Genomic DNA, 20306 nt, shown 5'->3' with positions numbered 1-20306 from the left:
ATCAACTTGAATGATCTCATTCCCCTGCTTATGTTCAAGTGACTTATTTTATGATGGTTTAAAGAGAAGAGTCATATTAAAAAAGAAAGGATATTTTTCTAGGAAGAATCTTACAGGCTCAAAGGCCTTTAACTTAGCTCAGTCATCTAGTTTATTTTGCATTAGAGGAACTTCTCATTTAATTTACCAGTCCATCACAGCTACCTTTTCCAATATGGAGCTAAAGGTCACTATCATATGTAAGGAAAATTAAGCCGATGTTCTTGTTGCCTTACAGTTCTCCTAGTTCAACTACTCCAATAAATGAACATGTACAACAAGCCGAAGGGCTTTTATTACAAATTTAATTCATTTCTCTAGACAACTGTGAAATTTGCCATTGACATTAGTCATTACCCCAAGGCGAACTAAAAGATGATCTCAGTTAATAAATGATCCTTAACAAGGAGCGCTCCCATCTCCTGTGATATTGGTGCAGGCACATTTTATTAATGCAGGACTCGCTTCCTGCCGGAGCGCCGCGTTCACGGCTGTGTGGCGTGCTTGTTTCCTCTTCCTGCTCCCGATATTAATAATTATGCAACGGGATAATTAGCAACACAAAGAGACAGTACTATTGAGCTTGCAGCTAGGTTTTCAGCACGTTAACCTTGTGGGAAATAAAGAACAGAGGCAAAGAGTCTAGCCAAATAACCAATGCAGGTTGATTTCACAGTGTGTAATAGGCTAATTATCTGTGAAAAGTCTGACCTCAACTAACAAAATTACAGAAATGTGCAGGCATTTTATTTTAAATAAAACTCAGAGCCACTGTTTCTATTCTAAATTTTAAAAAACCAACATATTAACAAATACATGAGAGAAGAAAATTTGAAATTTAAACAAAAATAAGCTCTGAAGGAAATGATGGTATCTCAAAATGTTAATGATCAACCGAGACACCTGAGAAGCTAGGGTAAAAAATAAACTCATACTTCCTTTCCCTGCCCCCAGCACACAGTTATTACAATGCCCGCACACACACACACACACACACACACACACACACACACGCACACGCTCGTGCGCGCACATGCACGCAGTCAGTATGTGACAGAAGTAGGTTAAGTGTATTTTGTTTACTGGAGTCAGGCTACAATAAAAAGCAGAAAATATTACTACTTCTTTACAGATACCATATGTAATTCATTCTGATATAAGAATATTTATCCACTAGCAGTAATAACAAACCACAATTTTTGTCATGAAAAAAATAAATTGTATTTGCAAAAAGCAAACACATTACAGAGTGTGTAAAAATGCAATATTCCCATTTTCTAGTCAGAGTTCCAATTTATTGAAGTAACAGAGCAGAAAATGCACTGACAGCTGTTACATTTTATTGCGAATTAGTATATACGTTTATATCCAGTGAGCAAATGCATGATACATTGTATTCCAGTAATTGCCACTGGCTTTCCAAATGGAAGCGGAATGATCTTAGTGCAATTACACTCGGGAGAGTACATAGAACAGCCTCCAGTACAGCATTACAGCGCTTAGCAATACTAATATTGAATATATTTTAGTTTTAAGAAAAAAATAAAAGATTAAAAGGGTCAAGCTAGATTTTTAAAAATAAAAAATTGTGCTCAGGTACTTGCTTCCCAATCTTAATCCTGGGTGACTTTTTAAGTTACATGTGTTGGAATATTGCAGTTAGGGGTGTTCAGAGAGGTGAAACTAAGTTTTTCTCTCCGCCTCCCTTTGTTGACTATCCCAGGTCTTACTCTCCTTGATATCTCTTCTCTGTCCTCCCTCTTCACAATAGAATAGAATGTAGGGATTTAAAGTGATGGGGACATGGGGGCAGGTGTTGGAATACTTGAGAAAATGAGCTACATGCTGAGCTTACACTTTGTCCCTCGCAGCCCAATCATCTCTGATTCCCTTGCTCACACTTTCCCTGCCACTTCTGCTAGCTTGTATGTGCATTAGCTAGCGTCCTAGGGAGAGAGCCATTTGTTTTCATAAGGGTTAACTGATTTCATAGATCACCTAGCTAATGCGTAGGACCATGGGTTAACTGGCAAGCACGCTCCCAATCCTACGGCCTCAGTCAGTTCTAATTTATGAGGACCACATTTCTTGCACACTGTAAGAAGCCTATTTTGCCTGTTGTTGCAAACCTTGATAATCCAGGACACCCTTTCTGTTGGAGCACACCACTGCCAGCTTCTCCACCAGGGCGCTGTGGGGAAGCTGAGGTAAAGCCGGCTGTCTCCTCCCCTCTAGTGGTTACCAGCCCGCCTTGCAGGGGACCTGCCGGGACCCACAGAGGGGCCATGTGTGCAATTCTTTTGGCTTATAGAGAAAAGGGAAAATTTAAGGCAAGCAGCCTATCACTGCAGAAAATAAAATTTATCAAGCATTTAAAACAATATGTTAGTGGCAACTACAGCTTAATCAACACCAACCTGCTGACATAGATTTGCAATTTGAGCTCGTTATTAGTGATTGAATTAACAGCATGCCACAACTTGTATCTAGTTTAATAAAAGAAACGGACGAATGCAACAGAACGGTAATCAACATGTAATAAGATTGTTTTCCCTGCTAGAAAGGAAATCTCACGGAGCTAGAACAAGAAAGAGCAAGGGCCACTCCCTTGCACCTTGGAGGCCTGCCCCAAAGCAGCCGGGCCTCCCTCCCACGTGAGTCCGGGCTCCATTGGGCAGTGGCCCCTGTGAAAAAGGCCATAAAAACACCACCACTAACAACAGCAGCACCATCTACAAAGCGAATGACATTTCTCATCTCGATGTCAGGAACGGTGGTGTAACAAAGGAACCACGTGGTAGTGATGTCCTTTGCCATTATCTCGCTACCTTAAAACATGAAGCCTCAGTGCCACCCTAAAGATCCTAACCCTAAAGTTTTCCAGAATTATCTAAAAGAAAATGTATCAAGCCCAATATTGGAATTCAAATCATGAACACCTTCCTTGTGTGTGTGTGTTTTTTTAAACAAGAATATATTAATATTATGTTTTTAGGAGTTTTAAAGTCTGAAAATGTGAGTTTAGGAATTTTCCTACATGTAATGTAATACATGAATAAAATTGCTGTTCCAGAAATATTTTGCCTTTTTGTTGTTGTTAGGAAAGAAATACTAGGAAAGACTAATCTGGGCTTAAATCATGTCTAAATGTACAGTCTTCAGGTATTATGATGGATGGCTGACATGGACCATGCTCTCCCTGGAATTACTTGGAGTTTGGATCTCACACAATTCACTAGATTCTATGCTAAAGGGAAGATATACAATGTACCTGTTTTGAACAGCTTAGTTCCACTCCTCTTTAGACATAGACATTTAGAGAACTAGTTTAAATGAATAGGACAGGGTGGGGCAAAAGTAGGTTTGCAGCTGTCAGTACCAGCTGTCAGTACATGAAACAGAGCTTAATTCATGTATTATTATTTATTAATTATTATATTAGTTTCCAAACCTCACCCTGTGTTTAAGGAAATTAAGAGGAACTCACTCATCCATTTTGGGGAGATTTTAAGTATTGATTAAATGGACAAAGTGATTCTCTTTTAAAAGCATTTCAAATTAAAAATTAAAATGATATTGTCATTGATTAGCATCACACTGATAATATCAAGTGCTTTTAAACAGAATAGCAAACAGTATGCAAATATAATATACAAATAAGACAGACTTTTTCCTCTGCAGGTTAATCAGACTGTAGTCTGAAATGCCTCCAATGTCCTCGGGCAGCTGACTGGGGAGAACCGTGCGCACTTCTCTGCTTCACTGCAGCGGCCCGGCCCGCAGGGCTGACCTGATCGCCTGGGCGGCGGGGAGAAGACAGTGCCCTGGGGACTGCACTAGATATGAGTGAGTGTGTGGAGTTGGAACTTGGGGGGGGAATAAAATAAATCAGATATGGAAAGACGTAATGATCTGCCACAATAGACTTAATTTTTTAAAGAAAAATCAATGAGAAATCTGAGTAATGCTAATTTCCTGACACCTACAGTAAAATGAGTATACTTAGAAGAGTCATTTTGGTTTTGGTGTGTTTTTATGACCACAACCCAATGGTGCCTACAGTCCTAAAGACAGATGAGAAAGCAGTGCTCGGGGAGACCAGACGACCTGCTTGAAACGGAAGCGTGAGAGAACATCCACCGTATTCCAGGTTCATTGCCTTTTCCTGATACAAGAAAAGTTTGACTCTTCAGGCAACTTAGTATGATGGTTATCTAGGTGTGTGTTTTTTTTAATAACTTTAAATTTTATTTTTCAATTACGTTTGGCATTCAATATTATTGTGCATTAGTTTCAGGTGTATAGCATAGTGGTTAGATAATCATATACTTTACAAAGTGTCCCCCCAATATTTCCAGTACCCACCTGGCCCCTGCAGTTATCACAATGTTATTGACTATCTTCTATGCTGCACTTTCATCCGGGTGACTTTTATAATTGCCAATTTGTGCTTCTAAGCCCTTCACCTTTTTTACCCAGTTTCTCAAACCCCTGTCCTCTGGCAACCATCTATCTACTCTCTGTGTTTATGAAACTGTTTCAATATTGTCTGTTCATTTATTTTGTGCTATAGATTCCACAGATAAGTGAAATCATACAGCATTTGTCTTTCTCTGACTGATTTATTTCTCTTAGCACGATGCCTCTGTGGTGAATTTTTAATTTCAGGATTCTTCCAATATCCATTACATTCTAGACTTACTATGTGAGCAAAAGATCTAAACTGATTTTAATATTCTCTTTAGCAAAACAAAATAGGAAGAAATTTGGAATTATTTGAAACAAGTATCCTAAATTTGAGAGAGAAAAATACAACTTTAGTGAATTTGTATTATCTATAGATTGGCATAAACTACTATTTTTTATTATTTATCAACAGTAGTTGATTATAAGTGCCACTTCAAGGGTAAACTGTTTTGTTTTTTTCTTGATTTATGTTTGTATTTATTGTGAATGATCTCCAAAATTACTCTAGTTAACATCCATCATCATACATAGTTAAATTACTTTTTATGATGAGAATATTTAAGATCTATTCTCTTAACAACTTTCAAATATATGATACAGTATGATTAACTCTAGTCACCATGCTGTACACTACTTCCCCCGGGGTTATTCACCTTATAAATGGAAGTTGTACCTTTTGTACGACTCACCCATTTTGCCCACCCACACCTCTCACCTCTGGCAAACACCAATCTGTTCTCTGTATCTACAGAGAACATAAACTACTATTTTTTATTATTTATCAACAGTAGTTGATTATAAGTGCCACTTCAAGGGTAAACTGTTTTGTTTTTTTCTTGATTTATGTTTGTATTTATTGTGAATGATCTCCAAAATTACTCTAGTTAACATCCATCATCATACATAGTTAAATTACTTTTTATGATGAGAATATTTAAGATCTATTCTCTTAACAACTTTCAAATATATGATACAGTATGATTAACTCTAGTCACCATGCTGTACACTACTTCCCCCGGGGTTATTCACCTTATAAATGGAAGTTGTACCTTTTGTACGACTCACCCATTTTGCCCACCCACACCTCTCACCTCTGGCAAACACCAATCTGTTCTCTGTATCTACAGCTTGGCTTTTGTTTGTGTTTTAGATTCTATGTATAAGTGAGATCATATGGTCATTGCCTGGCATTCTTGGTTCTAAACTCAATCCTCTCATGTTCAATATCAGTGGCTGTAGGGAGCAGCTGTAGGGTCAAGCCTCGGACTGACCTGTGGCAGAGCCACATACAAGTCTCAGCTTGGAGGGCAGAGCCCTCCTAACACAATTAAGCTTGACCTTATAGTTCTCCCTTGTTCCCAGGTAGCTAATGGGCTGTGGGAGGTGCAGCAAGTACTGCCAAAACAAGGCTTGAGTAATGAAATAGATTTGAAACTCGTAAGAATATTGTAAACATGTTGACCACTCCCCTTGTTTTGCTTTGTGTGCTCTGACTATAAAATAAAGCTTCGGCTTACAGGCTGTGTCACTATTTCCTCATCCAGGCACAGTGATCCACCTGGCCCCAACTGTATTCTCTTGTCCGTCTTCTTTAATCCTTCACCGCCCCTCCTCAGGTTCACCACTGGCCATGCTGGGCACAGTTCAAGTGGCGTCCCCTGCATAACAACTATTCCATACTCAAGGACCACAGGGTTTACTATTCCCCTTAAAACCTTTGCCTGTCATTCTTTATGCTGCAATGAGTCAGATATTGCCACTTACAGTCCTTTGCTGTTTAAATGATCAACTTGTTTTCTTTTTTTTCTTTTACTTTAAATATATTTATATATATAAAAGCCTAAGTGACCAGAACGCCAGAACGACCAGAATGACCGGTCACTATGACGTGCACTGACTACCAGGGGGCAGGAACTCAATGCAGGAGCTACCTCCTGTTGGTCCGTATGATCCCACACCCAACCTCCTGTGGCCAGCCAACCTCCAGTGGTCCCTTCCCCAGTCTGGCAGGCCATGGCCGGCATCCTGCAGCCAGTAGGAAGGCCTTGTCTAGCAGCTGGAAGGCCATGATTGGCCCTGATCACTGGCCAGGCCTAGGGACCCCACCCATGCACAAATTTCGTGCACCCGGCCTCTAGTTTTTAAATATTTTAATTACAGTTGACAGATAATATTGTATTAGTTTTGGATGTACAACCCAGTGATTATACATTATAAAACTTACTAAGTGATCACCCCACGAAATCTAGTACCCATCTGACATCATGCATAGTTATCACAATATTATTGACTATATTCTCTATGCTGTACTTTACATCCCCATGACTAGTCTTAACTACTAATTCATACTTCTTAATCCCTTCACCTCTTTTATCCATTCCCCAAACCCCTCTCATTTGGCAACCAACAAATGTCCTCTGCATCTAAGAGTCTGTTTATGTTCTGTTCTACTTGTTTATTTTGTTTTTTAAATTCCACATATCAGTGAAATCATATGGTATTTGTCTTCCTCTGTCTGACTTATTTCACTCAGCACAATACCCTCTAGGTGCATAGATGTTGCAGATGGCAAGATTTCATTCATTTTTATGGCTGAGTTATATTTCATTGTATATATGTACCACTTCTTTTTTATTAATTTATTTTTATTGTTGAAAGTATTACAGATGTCCCCCTTCCCCCCCATTGACTCCCTCCACCCTTCCCCCTTCCACCAACCCCAGGCCTTCACCACACTATTGTCTGTGTCCATCAGTTATACATATATGCATATAATTAATTATCCATTCATCTCTTGATGGACATTTAGGTTGCTCCCATATCTTGACTATTGTAAATAATGCTGCAATGAACATAAGATGTATATGTCTTTTTGATTTAGTATTTTGAGTTTCTTCAGGTAAATACTCAGAATTGGAATTTCTGGGTCCTTCTTTGTCTCTTATAGCCTTTGTTTTTATCTACTTTACACTTAAGTTCCTTGCGCATCCTTATAATCAGAGTTTTGAACTCTGCACCTGGTAGATTGCTTGTCTCCATTTTGTTTAGTTCATTTCCTAGAGTTTTGGGACATGTTTCCTTGTCTCCTCATTTTAACAGCCTCCTTGTGTTTGTTTCAATGTACATCTCCCAGGCTTGGTAGAATGAATTTATGTAGTAGGTGTCCTGTAGGGTCCTGTGGAACAGCATCCTTGATCACCCAAGCTAAGCACTCAAGGTATTGCCCCCCTAAACCCCCCAGGGTAGGCTGTGTACTCCTTCTTGGTATAGTTGATCCTTGATTACTGTTGGGACCTCCATGGAAGAGATTAATTCCCAGGTTGATTGGCTATGAAAACTATCTCTGACCATGGGAGGATCAGCTTTGTATGGGCCGTCCAGGAGCAGCACTTACTTCAGCGGGGCTCTTGTGTCCTTGCATGTGTCACTTGTGCAGATGGTTGGATGGTGCTTCGGCATGGTCTGAAGCTGTCCACCAGGTACACTGGGGTCTCCTGGGAGGTGCAGGCCAAGGTCAGCTGCCTCTGGTGTCCTGCCCAGTGCCACCTGGCTTGAGCTACAAATTGATTTGCAGATTATTACCACTGATGCTAGGCTTGGAAGTGTCCAGGAAATGCCAAGCTGTGAACCAAGGCTAGCAGCTGCTAGTGCTACACTTGTGGTCACTTAGTGAGAGGTACAGGGCATAATGAGACCAGATGCATCTTACTTAAAAGATTTTAGAAAAGTCTGAAGTATACTCCAAGACAGGCCAATCATATGGAAAAAATGCTTGGGTGGGCCAAGCATTGGGAGGGCAGGGTCTCAGGGAATTTCTAGGGTGGGTTGAGCAATTTGAGCCAGGTTGATGGAGACTCAGATATGGTGCCCTCCTGCCAACTTTGTGTGGTGAGGAATCATCAAAGGAACATTGGCCTCTGCCAACATTTCTGTTTAGGAGAAAGCTGGGACTCTAGCTCTCATCCTGATGCCAGACAATTCAGTTCCTCCCCATATTTGCCCAATGCCTTTCCAGCTGCTGTCCAAGTGCTGGAGCTCAGAGGGAGTGAGTCTGAGTAAGTCCATGCATGGGCCCTTTAAGAGGAACTGTCTGGGACTCCAGCAACATCCATGTCAGTCAGCCACACACCCCACTGGTTTTTACAGCCAAAAGCTTCTATTCCTGGCACTGGAACCTTGGGCTGGGGGGCCTGGTGTGGGTGTGGATCTTCATTTGTCAGGGGGGTACATCTGTAGCCGAGATATCCCTCCCAATTTTTACCTGCCACAGGCAGGTGGGGGACCAATCGATCCCATCTCCACCCCTCCTCCCAGAATTGATGTGGCTTCTTCAGAGTCTTAGTTGTAGGGCTTCTGTTCAGCTAGATTTCAGGTGGTTGTGTGGTGGTGGTATTGTAGTTTAGTTATAATTTTAATGTGGTTGTAGGTGCATTCGAGTATCGTATTTACCGACACCATCTTGTTTGGAACTTTAAAGAGTAAACTGTTTTAACTAAATCTTCTTGCTTTCTTCATGTGTGCAATAAGATTACATTGTTGTAAAAATTTTCTATTGCTCTTTCTGTAATATAAGAAAGAAAACGTTCCAAGCATCAGCAAAGCACTTACTAGTGTGCTGAGCCAGCTCAGCCAAGGGTTCACAAGCCTGAGTGAGGGCGGTGAATGGATGAAGAAATGACAGACAAAGAGAATAAACTGGGTCTAGGTGGATCTTCCTGTGCCTGGCTGAGGCCACAGAGAGAGAGATCCAGAGGCAAGCTGAGCCTTTATTTTATAGTCAGAGGTAAACAAGGTAGTGGTCACCATAGTTACAATGTTCTTGTGAGTTTCACTTGTTTTGGCAGCACTTGCTGCACCTTCCACAGTCCATTAGCTACCCAGATAAGATCTAGAAAGTATCATAAGGTCAAGCCTAATTATGCTAAGAGGGCTGTGCCCTCTAAGCTTGGATTTGCTTGTGGCTTTGCCAACAGGTCAGTCCGAGGCTTAACCCTATAGCTGTGCCCCACAACTAGTATTTGGGAAAATTAATAAATTAACTCAATTACCTATTGTCACACTTTAATTCAAATTTGTCTAATCCAGCACAATATGGAAAGTGGCCATTTCTCTATTCTTTTTGGTAGTAGGTTGAGTCTTTCTCAGAAATAGAGCCTCTACCTTAAATTAGGAGTTTATCAGGGAACACAATTAATTGTGTCTGTATTTTCTGGACCCAGTTTTTTTAAAATTCAAATTCTTTATTGTTTAAAGTATTGCATAAGTCTCCTTTTCCCCCCATTGACCTCTCCCCGGACGCCCTCACCCCCCAGCACATGACCTCACCACCACCCCCATCTGTGTCCATTAGTTATGCTCATATGCATGCATATAAGTCCTTTGGTTGATCTCTTACCCCCTCACCCCCAGCCTTCCCTCATAGGTTGGACAGTTTGTTTGATGTTTCTATGACTCTGGTTCTATTTGTGTTCATCAGTCATTTCAACTTTTTATTTGCTCAACTAATATTTATTTATTGTTTGGTGATGGTAATTGTAGCTGTAGATGTACTTGTGAGCAAAAACAAAGTCATTGTTCATATGGATATTACAATTTATAGGGGAAAGCATCTATAAATCAAAGATCAAATAATCATACAAGTGCAAATAACACACTTTTAAAACTGTCACAGGGGAGGGACATAGTGCTATGAAGAGTTACAAAGTTGAAGGGGTGCTAAACCTGATTAGTGAAGAGTAATTCCATAAATGAATCAGATGTTTAAGATAGGTAGAAACTGATTAGGGGAGGTATGTGTGTGTGCTCATTTGAGTGATAAGGCAGGTGCAGGTAGAACAACTCAGACACGGGGACTCTGCAGACAGCACAGGTGAAGGCGATGCCATGGGACAGCCTCCAAGGGCCAGAAGGTGGCAAGTAGGACCAGGTTAGGGCTGAGGGGAATGGCACCTTGGTGGCTCTTCCACACAGACTATCTGTGCTCTTGGAGGCCTTTCTTTTCCAACGTACTCATCTTAATTCAAGGAGAGATGAAAACCCCTTAAAGTGGGGCAATCATGCCACTCTTTACTATGGTGGAAAGAACATTTGAAAAAAGCAAGGATGAGTCGGGGGAGGCCATTTTATTGCCAAAACATAATCACAATTTTTCCAAATGATTGCTGAGCTCTGGTTAGCGGCTTGCAAAGTTGATTTCTCTCTTTTTTTTTCTGAACTGTTTTAGGTTGATTTTTAAAAGCAATTGAGAATACAGAGAATTTTTGCCTATGTTTGATCTTCATACTCTATGAGGTAGTCAGGTGGACATGATTATTCTCTATAAAACAGAAAAATCAGTGGAGTAACTGATATCAGTAACCACAACTCCAAACTCTTATTCTCTCCCTACCATGTAATAACATTCATGAAGTTGGCATTTAATTCGTATAAATTCAAAACCAAAAGGGAATATACATCACAAAGGAAAGCTTTCTTATAAATTGGATTTTAAAAACTTTTGATAGACATTGGTTTACCATCTACATATTTTGCATCTAGGCCTGGCGAGGGGGTTAATGGGAGAATGCTCTGAAAGATGTTTCCGTGCTTCTTTGGAAAATCTACACGGGGACAAAGTGCCTATTTGTTTCCATCATCTCAGCGCAGTTGGGGCACCTGAGCTTGACTTGAAGGCTTTTACTTCAAAAGACTTGGTGCAGATCATGTTTCTGATGCAAAAAAAAAAAAAATTAAAAAAAAATTCCTCTAATACCTAGAACCTGGTTTAGGTTAAAGAGAAAGAAAGGGAAACCTAAGATGTTTGTCTTCACATATGCATTTTGAAATCAAGTCTCATCTAATTTTATATAAATAATTCACAATGTGCATCAAAATATGTTATATGTTTACCACATTTTAGTGAAGTGTGCCAAAAGGACAAAAATACTGAAATAATTAAATATTTTATATCATATTTAATAGTAGAAGATTTATCCATTAGAAATAGATTGAAAACAATAAGATTATTCAAAATTATTGATTTAAAACCGAAAACATATAAAATTATATCTTAGGAGAGCTATAAAATCTTTTCCTAAATAATGGTATGGAACATATTTTTAATAATGATTTTACATATAATTACAGATAAGTTTTTACTTCACAAATCTTTGGCAATTTTTGAGGCATTATGACTAGCAAAAACTTATAAATCTATAGGAATTTCTCCCTCCCCCCTAAACTATTGTCTAAAGGCCACAATATGCATCTTCTCGCTCCCAGTGTTACAGAGGTCAGTGGATGGTAACTGCTACTACAAACAGAGGTGGGAGAAAGTAGGGCTGGTATGGTCATGATAAATCCCATTGGTCTGATTTGAGTTTTAGTTTTTTAACCTTTTTTTAAAAAATATATTTTATTGATTTTTTACAGAGAGGAAAGGAGAGGGATAGAGAGTCAGAAACATCGATGAGAGAGAAACATCGATCAGCTGCCTCCTGCACACCCCCTACTGGGGATGTGCCCACAACCAAGATACATGCCCTTGACCAGAATCAAACCCGGGACCTTTCAGTCCACAGGCCGATGCTCTATCCACTGAGCCAAACCGGCTAGGGCAAGTTTTTTAACCTTTAAGAGCAGTTCATACCCCATTTCTCTTCTTTCATTGATTCACACCATTATCATTACTAACTTCTCAGGAAGTAATGTTTTTGACTACTAACACAGTGTCCATATTGAAGCATTACAATATTCACACAAACTAATAAACGGTAGTTATCTTTGCAAAGTACACAAAAATCCAATATTGATACTCTTTCACCAACCACACAATGCCAATGGTTTTACTTTTACCAAAGTAATAAAGAGAAAAATTAGTTAAAACGTTTTCACTATAATTTAAGCTCTGCTCTGTCAATGATTTATCGTTCATTCAGGACTCCACTCATTCATTGTTTTAGTTGGTCAATGACTACCAATAAATGTTCACAATGCAGCAAGCACTGCAGTATCACTGAGGACTTAACATTTATTCCCCAGGAACTAAGATCCCAGTTCAGGAGACAGATTGGTAAGCAAATAATTACAGCAAGACATGGGGGGCTATGTACAAAGCAGGATGGAAGGATCTGGAAGAAACTTTCTAACCATGCCCTAGAAAGATAGATGATCATAAAAGATGGGCAGACATTTTGTATTGTCAGAATAAAATATGTGTGAGTCATGATAAAAATATGAAATCATAAAGAATGTGGCCTCTTGAGGAGAGGTGATTTATCCAGCTCCTGCATGTGGGGTGTCTGGTGGTTTTTAGAAACAGTAGGCAGACACAACATTTTTTCTGTAGCAAGGCAGGATTTCCAATTCCTTTTTTTCACTCTTTTCTTGTCATCTAAAGCTCCTTGTAAGCTAAGCTTATCAAGATTTCACCCAATTACTTTTTCTCTAAGGCCTGGAAGAGTTAAGACCCTACACCAAGGTGTTCATCTTAGAAGCTCACAAACAACCAACATGAATGTAGAAAAAGAAACTATTTCAGAAAGAAAATAGTAAGAAAGGACTGAATGAGAATGATGTGTTAATGCAGTAGAATTATGTTCATGGGCATTAGTAGTTCATCAAACATTTAAAAACACTTACTTTGAAAAAATATCAAACATACAGTAAAAGTGCAAGTACAGTACAAAAACATTTTTCCCCTGAATCTTTTAGGGGTAAGTTTCTGACATAAAGCCTCATTACTACCGATTATGTTAGTGTGTATTCACTACAAATAAGGACATTCTCTTACATAACTCCAACATCATTGTCAGAATTAGGAAATTAGCATGGATATGTTCTTAGCATTTAATTGGTAGACTGTTCAATAGTTTTGCCAATGGTCCTCAAACTGTCACTTTTAACAAAAGGATCGAGTTTAGAAATATGTTGTATTCAGTTGTTATATTCTTTTTTAAAATTTTATTTTATTTTTTCTTTATTGATTAAGGTATTCCATATGTGTCCTTATCCTCCCATTGTCCCCCCACCCAGACATGGTTGTGATGTTCTTTAGCTTCCTTCAATTTGGAATATTTCCTCATCCTTTTCTTGATTTTTATGACTTTGACACATTCACATATTTTAGGACTGTTACCTTGCAAACCGTCCTCACTTTTGGTTTCACTCATGCTCTTCGTGTTTGGGCCACGCTGTGCAGCTCTGGCAGGAGCCACGTGGCTGCTGTCAGGTGCACACAGTCCAGCTGCGCCCAAAGGCTGGTGATGTGGACTCAGGGCCCTGATCCAGGTGCCACTTCTCAGCCTGCTTCCATATAAAGTAACTCTGTCTTCGCTGCATAACATAACAAATATCTTTGAGAAAATATCTTGAGACTATATAAATATCACATTCCTCCTCAAATGTTGATTTATGGATTTATTTCTTTAAAGTCAGATAGCGATATTGATTTCTAATTGAATCAAAGGGTAATAACTACTTTACTATCATTTTTCTTTGGACCATAGAGTTGTATCATATCTGGCCTGTGAGAGATGTTTCTGAGGTTTTGACAAGTCAGAGTCAAATTTTGAGCACTCCGTGCATAGGGGCATGAAGATGTGCCACGGTAATCTTGTGCTTTTTCTGCCTTAGCACTGGATTCTGTCATTTCTCCAAGATGCTCTGACCAGTAGCATAGTGCTGAGAAATTAAGATCTTGGTTCTAGGAATGCTCATTGTTTTGGGGTAATACTTCTTCCAGGCTCTGTCATTTGATGGGAAACCACAACACACACACACACACACACACACACACACACACACACACATCCAAGGCTATGTGTCTATATCTAGTTACTTACATTGAAAATAATGTGTTAACATTGATGTCTTCTTTCCTATCCAACATTCCTGCATCTTTTCTAGTGTTTATACTTTATTTTATTTTTTAAATATATTTTATTGATTTTTTACAGAGAGGAAGGGAGAGGGATAGAGAGTTAGAAAGATCAATGAGAGAGAAACATCGATCAGCTGCCTCCTGCACACTCCCTATTGGGGATGTGCCCGCAACCAAGGTACATGCCCTTGACAGGAATCGAACCTGGGACCCTTGGGTCTGCTCTATCCACTGAGCCAAACCGGTCAGGGCAAGTGTTTACACTTTATGTACAACTCCATTTTAAGTGAGAGAGCTGCTTTCAGTGTACTCATTTGGTCCATGTCCCTGTATCTAACATCGACTGCCACCATTCCCAGGCCTCTCCTTTTCCTGCATTGACATCCTACTTGCTTTACAGCCACGACGTCTTTCCTTTCATTGGGTTGCTCTTCTTATGCTGCTCAAGCTTTAACATTCTCTGTCATCGTTAATATCCCCTGGAAAGATCACAATTGGGTTGGGATGGTGAAGAGGGCAGCAGGATCGCCAGTTGAAGGGAGCAGAGATTGACACCTGCAGTTTGAGTAAGACATTTAAGGCAAAAGGTGATGGGATAGGGAGGGGGGACCAATTCAAGATACATATATTTGATGAAATACTCAATGAGTAGTACATGTGATGAAGTGTTTGAAGAAAATTTTACATTTAAAAATTTGAGACACTAAGTGAATTTTTCAAAAATTGGAATATAAGCTAGAGATAAACTTACTATTTGTTTTGTAGGATTTTATTTTACAGGTGGGAAGGAGATAATTTTGATTTGAACATGTTGAGCATGAGATATTGGCAAGAAATTTTTTTCTATTCAAATTGACTAGGGAGAACTCTGGTGGTTATTGGGTTAAGGAATGAATGAGATTTAGATTTCTTATTGTGGAAAATTAAAACAGAATATTTTGGTTTTGTTCTTTCAAGATTTTGTTGTTGGTTTATTTGTTAATTTCATGACTTTAATTTCTTCTCTTAAAGATAGCTGTAGAATACCTTCTCTAATCAACAAAAATCACTTTTCTGTTCTCCCTCACTCTTTTCCACCTTCTCTCTCTTTGGTGGGCGGCCAAGGAGATTGGAGCCAGGCTTGAATGGGAAGAGCTAACAGAAGGCCAAATGAGTTTAGTTACATTCTTCCTTCTCCAGTTCTGCCATTTCCAATTGCACTCATTTCCTCTTACTGCTATAACCAATTATGACAAACTTAGAGGCTTACACCATAACCATATGATCCTTTCAGTTCTGGAGTTCATAAATCTTAATGGGTCTAATGGGCTCAAATCAAGGTGTTGGCAGAGCTGCGTTCCTTCTGCACTCTCTAGCGGACAGTTTCTTTGTTTTACAATAGGCTCACATTCCGTGACTCATGGCCCCTTCCTCCACTTTCAAAGTGCATCCCTCCAACCCCTTTGTCACATCTCATCCTTTTATGACCTTGATATTCACGCTCTCCTTTTATGAAGATCCTTGTTATTACGTTGGGTCCTCTTGGATAATCCAGGAAGGCCTCTTCCTTTCGAGATATTTACCTGGCTCACACCTGAAAAGCCCTTTTCACCATGTGAGGCCACATGTTCAGTGGTTTGGGGTATCGGGACATGAACGCCTTTGGAGAGTGTTGTTGTCTATCGATTGTACTCAGCATAGTGCCAACACTTAGCACTTTGCAAAAGTACTCTGTGCACAAATACTTAGCACGGTGCTAAGTATGTCAAGTGTAATTTCTTAATGAATCCTTAAAATAAGCCTATGAGATAGATACTTTTATTGCATGTTATTTTGTAGGTAGAGCCATACAAAATTTAGGCAACTTACCAAATATCATGTAGCTGGTAACTCAGAAATTGACCCAGATGTGTGACTCAAGAACCTAGACTTGTCAACAATGATTATACAAACTAGATAGCATAGGTGTTATTTTTATTTCCGTATTATAGATAGTGGCACCAGGAGTTTAAAGAAATCCAGCGATACAAGAACAATGCCAACACAAAGCAGATAGCAGTGGAAGAGTGTCTGGAAGGCTCTGGACATAACTTGGAGGATCTTGCTCACAGAGAGACATCCTGGCTAGACTTCCCTCCAGAGAGCTTCTGACATGTGAGGTTAGATGGGTCGCTACTATAACTCAGATAATGGAAAAGACTAAGTAGAGTAGGAACCATACATATGGTAAAGCAAAGAGGGGAAAGAGGAAGGTAGCTTGAAGATAATGAAAGAAAGGAGGAGAGACTGGAGGTGATGCTCTCTCAGCTCTGCAACCATTTGTGATCTTAGTATTTCTGTAACCGGAGTTGATGTCTTAGGAATAGACTTGGTGACTGTTGTGGCTGGATTCCCCAGGGAGGTAATGTTGTCAACGGAAACTTTTAAAGGTCCATTTACTTATTGCCACATACAAGGCATTAACAACTATAAATAGAATGTGTCCTTCAGTTTTGTTTCTTTGTCTCAAGCATCTATATTTTCCTAAGCAGTTACAATGATAATTTAAGAGTCTCTAACATTAAATTCATCAAATATTTCTCTCATAAGAACATACCAACTCACCAATTGAGATACATGTAAAATTAAGTCAAAACGTAACTGAAAACTAAATGTGCTTTTCAGTTTCCTTTTATGACCCCAACATCTGCTTTTTTCAGTGGCATAACTTTCTCTCCAGCACATAGATAACTTTAAGAGGAAACTAAATGACAACCATACCCATTACTAAAACTACCATCACCACCACCAACTCTTGTGCCAAAAATGTCATTTATCTAATCTGTACCATATGGCAGGCAGCTTACTAAAGCCAATGCAAATTTCTTTCACTCAAATGCTGTAAGTGTTTTGGTGATTTCAACCTGGTAAAACACCATGCTATCATATCTTTATATGATTTTCTAGGTCTTTAATTGAATAACTTGTGATAACAGTAGCTACTTTGGCAAATGCAGAATGGCTGGTAACCTTAAGAGTAATGCCACAAGAGGCTTTGGGGAACATTTGTGCTCTTCTGAAACTTCACCTTAGCAGTTTTTAATAATGTGAAATAATGTAAAAGACCACAAGCCCCTTACCCAATATGTGGATGGTTAACCCTTGCCTATCAATGCTTCCATTTGTTAGTTCTGGGACCATGAGCAGATTATTTCTCTTAGCTTTTTTTTTTTTTAATTCTCACTCGAGGATATGTTTTTATTGATTTTAGAGAAAAGGGGAGAAAGAAAGAGAGAGAGATCAATGAGAGAGAGAAACATCAATCATTTGCCTCTGGTACACGCCCCAACCAGAGATTGAAACTGCAACCTAGCGAGGTATGTGCTCTGATCGGGAATCGGACCCGATTTTGATGTACGGCGCAATGCTCCAACAGAGCCATCTGGCCAGAGCAGTTTTAGATTCTTTATAATACTGATTTTCTGTAGACTCAGTTATATTAAGAATATTTTTGTTCCATTTCTACAGTTCTCAAATAGCTTTGAGAAAAAACGTTTGGAAAAATATAGCAGAATTGAGTCCACCATTTAGCTTTCACTAGCAGGTGTGTATTCTTGAGGAAGGAAGTATGTTTCTTCTTTCAGCTTTATTATTGTGCATGTACGTGTGTGCATGGGTATGTGTACAAGAGACGAATACTAACTTACACATAAGGTTTACGATGGTTCAAAGCTAGAGGCAAATAGTAGCTAGGGGCATATTATTTCCCTTTTATTTTCTTTCCATTTGGCTTCCCTGAACCAGGCAATGGAAGTGGGAAGCTTTGCATGGGGGCATGTGGAGGCAGGAGGGACAGCCATCTGAATGCATCCCCTACACAGCATCATGAAGAAATGAAGAATGCAATGAGATCGCAGCTGCAAATTCTCCCTGGAACCGAGTGGACAGGATCCTTCACTTTTGTGATCCTGAGTTTTGCCATCTGTAAAAAGGTGCCTAGGTCTGGCTTCTACTTCAGAGTGCTGCTGCGTGCACCAAATGCAGAAATGGAAGAGAGACATCTCCCAAACGCAAGCACTACAGAAGGAGAAGGAACCACTAGCAATATATCTCCAGCAACTATTGCATTGCTCCTAGCGACTGGTGCCCAGAAAATAATGCGAAAATATAACCTCCACTGTGCATATTCATTTGTACCAAAATATTTTGGATTGTTCCCACAATGTTCTATACTCCAACTGCCTTACAAATGTTTATTATTTTCCCCCTCCACATGCTACCTCTGCTGTGGGCAGTTCTAGTTCCTTCTCTTGCCCAATATACGTGGCCCAGCCGCTTCACCCACCAGGATTGGTGTCTTTCTCTGAGCAAGATACACTTTCTAGTCTGGTCTGTGCTTACACACATAACCTAATTGCCTTCCTTCCCTCTGGACTGCTCTACCACTTCGAATCTTCATCACATAAGTAAGCACTTAATTATATGTTAAAAGTATAATGAAGAAATGCATCTAGACCCTCCCCTGCACCCCCCCCTCCAAAAAAAAAGAAGATTTACTTTAGTGATAGAACAAGTGAGAAAAAGAGAGGAAAAGTGATTTCTATTAAGTGGGGCCTACTAACCAGAAACAGGCCAATCAACCATGCGATTTGTATTTCTGCTTCCTCCTCATTTCCTGAGGGCACGTGTATATGCTGCTCCCTTGGTGATGCCAAGTAGTGAGTAGCCATAAATCATGAGTGACGTGCTGAAGCCAAGCCTTTTAGGGGGCGGAAGAGTGACTGGAGGATTATTTTCAGCAGTATCCACAAAATAAGGATACTATTGAGAAAAATCTAGAAAAAAAGGGGATATCTTTGTCAGATATTATTTTAGCAGATGCTGTTCAGGAAAATACCAAGACATTTTTAGTATCTGAGGTCATTTGACTGGGATAAATAACTGCTGACACAGTTTTTGTTTTCTAAATATTTCTTCTGTGTATATAACTAAGACTAAAAATCTAAAATATTTTTAAAAAGTAAACATAACATAATTTAAACATCCTAGTTATTTATTCCACTATTTGAGAAGTAGTCTAATATACCGAAAAACTGTGGATTTTGAAATGCTAACTTTTGTATTTATTAGTTTTCTGACTGACAGTAAAAATTCAATTTTGCTAAATTTAAACTTCTTTGCTATAAAATAGAAATAATAAAGACCATCACATTATTAATGAGGACTGGCATGGAGAAGCAATGAAAAACTGAGCTTACGCTATCTGGTGCTTCAGTATGTATCAAACATGTTAGTGACTCCTTCCTTCCCATTGCTGGGATTCTAACGTATTTATCTTAATGATGCAGCTCATACAAGATGAAAAAATCCTAACATTGTAGAAGAACTTATTATTAGAATTAATTATTTGGAATTGCTATTAGATTCTGAAACACATTATTTTTTTATTATAACTGACCACTGATTTAGCAATAAAAATGATTTAATAATTTATAGCTCATCCACAATGTAAAAGAGATATCACAAAATAATAGTAAGAAAGTGCTCTCTAAAGATACATAAACTATAAAATGCAAAGACATTTCAATCTGTTCTGTGAAATTATGACCCAAGAAATAGACATATAACACCCTGACATTCATCAGATTTTAAGTTACACACAGACACACACACACACAGACACACACACACACACACACCACATATCCCTGCTACCTATGATATACACAAAAAGAAAACTCATTAGGTGTAAATTTTCAACAAATGGTTATCAGTGGACACTGAGTTATCAATGTTTCCACTGGAAATTGTTTAAGTGAAAAAACATATCAATATAGAACTGCAATTATATAGAGTGTAACTAAATGCTAAGAACAGATACTTTTTATTTATTTATTTATATTTTAAATATATATTTTATTGATTTTTTACAGAGAGGAAGGGAGAGGGATAGAGAGCCAGAAACATCGATGAGAGAGAAACA

This window comes from Myotis lucifugus, unplaced genomic scaffold (assembly GCF_000147115.1).
Source record: "Myotis lucifugus unplaced genomic scaffold, Myoluc2.0 scaffold_230, whole genome shotgun sequence".
NCBI lineage: Eukaryota > Metazoa > Chordata > Mammalia > Chiroptera > Vespertilionidae > Myotis > Myotis lucifugus.
Note: the sequence above shows the minus strand (reverse complement) of the source record.